This window comes from Spinacia oleracea, chromosome 4, assembly GCF_020520425.1.
Source record: "Spinacia oleracea cultivar Varoflay chromosome 4, BTI_SOV_V1, whole genome shotgun sequence".
NCBI lineage: Eukaryota > Viridiplantae > Streptophyta > Magnoliopsida > Caryophyllales > Amaranthaceae > Spinacia > Spinacia oleracea.
In genome coordinates this window covers 152434960-152442715 of record NC_079490.1, presented here as the reverse complement: position 1 = coordinate 152442715, position 7756 = coordinate 152434960, and the positions used below count along the sequence as shown (strand labels likewise).

General features: G+C 34.6%; 1 long non-coding RNA gene across 12 annotated transcripts; it reads right to left on the bottom strand.

The window, feature by feature from the left end:
- Window positions 1-1033: 1033 nt before the first annotated feature.
- LOC130460020 (uncharacterized) lies at window positions 1034-6496 on the bottom strand. Of its 12 annotated transcripts, XR_008919834.1 has the most exons (8): window positions 6122-6495; window positions 5795-5874; window positions 5583-5633; window positions 4886-4959; window positions 2902-2996; window positions 2551-2701; window positions 2116-2228; window positions 1034-1338 (listed from the first exon to the last, which is right to left on the bottom strand). It is a non-coding gene; the product is annotated as an uncharacterized lncRNA (long non-coding RNA). The 12 variants fall into 12 exon arrangements; XR_008919829.1 differs by having other exon boundaries at window positions 2902-3434; window positions 5795-6496; XR_008919835.1 differs by having other exon boundaries at window positions 2902-3434; window positions 4886-4954; window positions 5795-6496.
- Window positions 6497-7756: the final 1260 nt, after the last annotated feature.

Sequence of the window (7756 nt, the reverse complement as noted above, 5' to 3'; positions counted from 1 at the left end):
CTTCTCCTCATTAAAAAAAATGTATTATTGTATTGTCAATATTACTACACACTGTAAAAATATTCGATCAACTCATGTCAGTAGGAGAAGATATATATGTTTATGAGAAACATGTAAGAAAGTAGATAATATAATTTTTTTTTTTCATAATTACTATGTATTTATTTTCTAATTTGAATCATATTTCATGGTCGGATTTGAGCTCCACGATTACTCATTATAATAATAGTTTTCATGGTTGAATTTGACATCCACAATTAATCTTTTAATTAAAGTTTTCACAATCGAATTTGACAATTTAAATACAAAGTTCATGATTCTTGGTGAACTTTGGGGGTGGTGGTGGTTGATTTCAGGGTGGGTGGGTCAGGGTGGTTTTCATGTTTTTTACGAGGGTAATTTTTGGTGACGTGGATGGGTTTGAACGCTTTTCGTCGATGGTTGGGGATGACATTTCAATTGGTTATGGGTTGGATTGAAGGTTTTCGTCGGTTGTGAGAAGAATTTTGTAGTAGTTGGGTAGGAATTCTGGGTGGTTTGGTCGAGCAATGGTATCTCATAAGTAGGATAGGAGCTCGATCTAAATCCCTCTATTGTATTTTTTTTAAAGAATAAAATCAATCTAGCAAGATCAAACTAAGCTTATTATCATTGGTGAGACTCAAATGAGGTCCAAAGAGTTAAAATCTTTGTCTCATTGGTGAGACCATTATCTACCTTAAGACTTGCATACTCACATTATATTTCCATCTCTTTCGTATCAAAAAAATATATTAATATATTAAACAACCAAATAACAGATAAACATATACTCTGTATAATCAATCATTATCAAACAAATATTTCTTTTAAAAAAACTAGTTGTTGGACCCAAGGGATACAAATATGTATCGTAAAAACAGTACGTAGAAAACCACGGTCAAAATTCATGGGAAATTAGCTGGAAGCCTGGAATAATAAAAACGAACGGCTTATGGTTGTAAACTGGAGTACTTGTGATTTTTTGTATGCAAAGCTCGTCTTTGTGCAGATATATTCAAATGCTTTATTTATAGGTTACAGAAAACGAGAAGGTCCCTTCCGTAAATAAATTTGCATGAATTAATTAAGACAACAATAATACACAAGCATAGATCATATTTCCTAATTAGTCATTTACAAGACAAAAGTGTAAATGACTTGTTAACCCGGAGGCACTGAATGCTCTGAGAGAGTCGTGTAAATGTCATTTATCGTCTATGTTGTAGTTCTACAACAATCGCCAAATAGAGAAGCCCCTGCCTTCTGCCACTTTTTCACAAAAGAAACTAAATCTTCATCTTGAACCCCTGTATTTTGCTGTAGCAAATACAATGTGTCAAAAGAGTGGAATCAGTGACAAAAATAAGCAAGCTTAATGCCTTGACATAATTCACAAGGTCGTGCTGTTTCTACTAAATTCGAGACATTTAATAATTTAAAAAGTAAGCAGGCAACATAAGTTCTGGTGGTGTTAATATTAAGACAGATAGAACCAATTGCATCAAAATACTACAGTAGATGGTTACAAAATAGTAGTAGACAAAGAAAAACGCCAAATATACGCTAAAAATAAAACAATTACCTAAACATGCACAAGAAGGTAGCTTGACAATCCACCATAATTAGAGTAAAAAAAATTAAGCTTTATTAAACTAAATTGTTTTAAGCTATAAAACTGTATGACTAACACATCTGGTATCAATAACTACAACGCCAACGACTAATCTTAGAGAAACATATATTCTAGCACCACTATATCCCCTATTGGGGAGAATTTCAGGAGTAACATAGTTTCGGTTCATCCACCACGCTGTAAAATGTTCAGCAAAATGTTAAGATGAAAAGGCAGACATCTGTAGGTGGTCTGAGCACCTGAACCATGAGTGGATTAGGGCCAGCTAGAGAAATAAATCACTGCAGGGCCGGCTTTGACGTACCACAGCTTATGACTATAAATTGAACAAGAATAATCAAGAGGAAACGTTCAATAATGGCATTCACGAGATATAAAACCTATAGAAGATAGAAAATGGTAACAAGTGACCTGCCAAGTCATAGTGTCGTGTTGTGTGACCAAGCTCAAGAAAATGTTACCTAGATTTTGTTAAAGAACCCCATTTCTCAATGCACCAACTTGAGCAGAAACCCTCGCCGCTGGATCTGCCATATTCTCCTAATTCTCGGACTTTTGTCATAGCTGCTGCAACCTGCAAGCCAAGTTGAACAATTGCATAATAAACATAACTCAAGAGAAGTTACTGAAATTGAAATAATCACCATATAATTCTCAATTCTCAGTACAAAACAAAATGTGTACAACATAATTTAAGCATCACAAACTTTTAGCAACTGTGAGAATCTCGTCACTCATGGCTGGTCACAAACCATAAGACCTAATTGACAATAACATGAGTCGAGATAAAATAAACAGTGCTTGGTAAAAAAAAATCGGGGAAATATGAGATAATAAAGCTATAGAAATGCATATGAATCTACAATGTTAGCAAAAGAATAATATAGAAGACAAACCTGGAAACCAGTTCCAGGATAACAGACCCAAATATCCTGTCTTATTCTGACGCAAAACTTTGTAAAGCTTGCCCCCTGATGCTTATTATAATAGTCAAACCTCCCTTGATTTCAAACATATTAGATCATGGTGGCGATCCATACTCCAACACTGATTAATTCAAGAAAAAAGAAAGAAACATGCAACATCGAACATCCAAACATGCAAATCAATGAAAGAAAAAACAGGAATAAGTTCATATATAAATTAAATGCAAATGAAGCAAAAAAGATAATATATATATATATATATATATATATATATATATATAGAGAGAGAGAGAGAGAGAGAGAGAGAGAGAGAGGAGATACATCATGATAGTTCCTGATTAGTTTACAGAGAAATATCTCCTTGATGTTGTGGAAAAGGAAAGATGAAGTTCATTTCCTCATATTTTGATTTCTTTCTGGAATTACAAAAGTAAAAATAGAATTAACACAATGAGGTTATAAAAGAAAATATATAATATCTTTCAAAATGCTAAAAGAACATAATTAGATATGGAAACAATGACATCAAGCTGTATTTTTTTGGATAAAATAGATAAAATTTATTACCAAAATGACGAAATACAAGTAATATCCAAAACATAGAAACAAAGACCTCGGCTAAGGGAGAACAACCCGCATTCCTAACTTACTCCATCCCTAACTGACATACACAAAAAAAAAAAGAAGAAGACAACCAACTTTAAAACAAACGAGCATCAGACAGGGTAACAGATTACAGCAGAGGCCACACAAAGCAGCAACACAAGCAGCAACTGCATAAACCATCCAGCAGAGAATACACAACAACAGAAAACACAGAGAAACAAACTGTACAGAAGAAGTCTGCAAACAGCCTGCACAACAGCAAGTATCAGCACTTCAGCAGAGAAGCCCACGGATGCAACCTGTATTCAACCTCCAGAAAGTAGCAGCAGCTAAACCAAAAAGCCAGACCACATGCCAAAACATAAAGAAGCATACCAAAGGCCAGAACAGAAAGAATAGACATCCAAAGCTTCAGAAAAACTAAATACCAACAGGTGCCTAATTGAAGGTTACTAAGACTTTCTCATTCTAAAAGCTACAAGTGAAGGCCATGACCTTGATCTGTTTCACAACATCAAGCTCTATTTTGAAGCCAGTAGTGTGTATAGTTTACTTTATTTTTTTACAGCACAAGTGGTGTGTATAGTAGTAATGGTGATAGCCTGACAGGGTTAACTAAAGATGTCTATATAATATTACCTTCGTATGATTTTATCAAATATGAAGAATAAATTTGGAGATACAAGAAGGAAATGGCCAGAAAATGAACAATTAGCAATGACATAATTAGGTATGCAAATTAAGTATGCACTATTAGTGATAAGAGAAATCATACACCCGCTTACCATACCTTATCCACCAACTACACGTCAAAATTGGACGAAGTTTAAAAGAGTTCTAAACCAATCAACCAGTACAAGGCCATTTATACTCAATTATGGTATCAGTGCACAATTCAAGTACTCTCAACAAAATTAAAGAGTGTGCGAGTAAGTCAGTTTACTGAAACTGTAGGGTCTGTGTATGTCGAACCTACTAATTCTAAGTACTTGTTGAAAAAATTCCTAAGGAGAATTTGGTTTTGATGATTACTTTGGATAATTGGATCATTTTCTTTATTCTCATTGCTTTTCATGTTTATAAATGTTGATAAAGTATGTGAATGCTAGGGATATTGATATTATCCATCTAATTCTTCTGCCATTGTATTCCTAAAGCTAATATGATGACTAAATTTTTCTTCAGATGAGCACTAAAGCTAAAAATGTTGTTACAAGACTTAAAAGTTCAGATTGCTACGAGTCTGATTGCTTGGAAATGGACAACATCTTATGACAGGTAGGTTATCGAGGTAAGAGTCTCTTGATTTAGAGGTTTCAGAAATTGTTTAACTTTCAATTACTTATAGTTTGTTAGTAGGTAAGTGATCGACCTCTCTTAGGAGGGTTTCAGTACATTAGCATACATAGTTAGTAGGTTAGAAATATATTATTCATTCTAAAGTCTAGTTCAAAGAATATGAAGTTTAGTCAGTTTTTCCTGTACAAAGATGTAAAAAAACCCTGACCTCAATAACGTCTAAGGTATTAATAAATGGTAATGGAAGTTTATGAAGAAAATAAATAATAAAGGACAGAAAACATTACCAAGGAAATTAGCATGAGATTACCATACCAAAAAACATAAAAGATCCACACCCTTACTATCATTTATTAGCATGTATAGAAAGGTTCGTTGCTAAATTCGGAGTATAACGCACCTATTGACCATTTCCAAATACTGTTGTTGAGTTCAGTTTTTTACAATATTACACGTCAAAGCTCTCCAACTGATCTGTTCCAAATCATACACATCTATCAACCACATCAGTGTATCAAAAGAGGATGCCCAAAGAAATTATTTTTACTGAAGTATATACTAATTTCACTTTAAGTTTAAGCACAACTTTTTAACTACACTATCAGTTCGTTAAAGTCATAATCATTCCATCAATACAAACAATTGAAACGTCTAAAGGGCCAGCTTAGAAGTTGTTTAGTTTTTTTGTATTTTATGTTTTCTCCCATATGCTTTTACCCAATATGAATGACAAAGCATACTAAGAAAATTATAATTGTTTTACCCTTTATATGGCTTCCAAATTTTTACAAGTCAGTAAAGGAAGTAAGCATTACACAACTTCCTAAACACCACGAACTACTGGAATGATATGCAACCACACCTATAATTCCTCTAGAATAACCTAACCTCCGTTATTGATGCCATATTACAAAGCATATCACTATAGAAATGTCGGAATTTCATAGCATATCATTATAAAAAGTCCAGATAAGGATTCCAGACATATCTTTCGATTTCTACGATTTGTCAAACAAAACTCAAACCTTCAAGACCTCAAAAACAAACCCCACATCAGAAATGCGATGTGAACATAAACAAAGAGACAATAGCCAAACCTATAATACTTGAACAAAAGGATGAACATGGTAGCATCCAATGGCCTTTCACTTCAGGACGGTATACATTCAAAGAAACAACATGACAAAAACATAAAACTGAATTAATCAAAACTAAACTATAATCAAAATAAAATTTCACAGATTGCCAATTCTAAAATTTGAAATATTGTTACATTAAACTTTAAAATTGAAAAAAAAATGAGTAATACCTGAAGAAATACACGGAAAAGCCCTTGATTTCGCAATTGCAAGATTATTCATCTCCCAAGCATCCAACGTAAATTAACAGCTACAATCAAAATTAGAAAAAAGGCAATTGAAATCAAAGATGAAGAAAATTGAACAAAAGTGGTATCTATTCAAATCAAAATGATCCAAATAACTATAAAATTAACAAATTCATGCAACAAAAACTCTAAAATGAATTTGCCGACTCAAATAAAAATCCCTAGTTCAGCAATTACAAGCAAAAAATAGAACCCTAATTTAACAAAATCAGAGAAGAGAGAATCATGCCAGGGATATAGAAGACGAACTGAGAGTGAAGAGATTCGGAAGGAGTACATCAAGTAAAAAAAGCTCATTCGCCATTGTTAGGAATGTTGTTTGAGAGCATCGACGAGAAGAGAGGAAAGAGAAAAGGAGAAACACAAAACGAAGAGGAGGAAATGAAGGAGGCGACTGAGATTAGTGAGATCAACCACGTGGCAGCATCCAAGAACAAGGGCAAACACGTATTTACACTGTATATAAGGAAGAAGACAAAAAACGATAGAAGGAAAGATGGGGCAATTTTTACTTGCCAAAAATAAAAACACTTTCATTCCAAATGCAAACTCAACTCTTAGTTGAACCATTAATACCAAAAGGCATAAATAAGCAATAGAGTTTACATCTCTGGTGTAGACACCTACTTTTGTCCCCATTCCCGCAAGGGAAAGGTTCGATGATAAAAGCATAAAAACTCCACTTGACAACGCGTCTCCTATAAAATAAATGAATCTCGATTCCCCATTTTATTTCACCCGAAACCTGCTATTTATGGAAACCTGCTAAAAATAGTAACTGCCGTAAAAGGTAGCTTCTAAAAGTGGCAAATCATAAAAGATAGAAACCTGTCAGAATTAGGTGTTGCATTCCAACATAAATCCTAAATGAGATAGAAAACTGCGAGAATCCTATTCCTAATATGATTCGAAAATAAAGAGTTACGTATTAATTAAAATCCTAACGAGCCTAGAGTTTGTAACGGGCCCAGACGCATTCCGTCATAAAATTGATACGCGCTAAAAGACTCGAATTAATCTCAAACTCTACGGATTTCAGGAATCCGAATCTGACTAAAGAAAACAGCCCAGACCCTATTTTCAACGCCTGGCTCTGGGCACCGAAATCTTCGGCGCCCAGGCCTGGGCGCTGAAAATACCTGGGTACGTGGTTTTTCCTAATTCTTTGTGGATTAGAACTTTGCATTTCTATCTTTCCACGAACTCTTCCCTATAAATAGGCCCCTAAATTCGACGTGAAAGAGGACACAACAACACACAATTATATTCTGAGTATTGACTCCAACCCTTAGCCTAAGCCTCTCGCTGCGAAACTGTTCACGCGTTCTGTCGCAATCGATCCATAAATCGAACAGAACGTATCCTGTCCCATAATTGAGATTCGTTAAATAAAAAGGAGAAATAGCAAAGTCAAAGTGGTTAGTTTTCTGAGAACCGTGACGCACCTCTCAAGGGTGCGTCGTAATGTGTCCCTTTTCGATGATTTAACTGCTTTCCTCGCCCTTTTTATGAACTGTTAAACTAACCTAATCTGATTGTTCTATCACACCTAACAAATATAATATTTTTGGGAAATCGGATTATCATGCTAGGTCCCTTAATGCTATTTAAATCAGATAATTACGACCGAATTAGTATTATATGTTGCATATTGCTAAAATCAACTCAGATTAGTTTAATAGTTAACGCATGTCCCTTCAATTATTTATGCTGAGCTAGTAAGGATATCCTGCCTCTGGAGTTATCGACGAGCGAAATACTCCTCTCGGTAGTTACAGTCCCCCGAACCCTCAATCTCTACCTTGCGGGTGTATATTGAGAGATCCCCACACCAGGGATCACAAGGGAACCTAGGGCCGTCGTGGTCAAACATAATTGCACTAC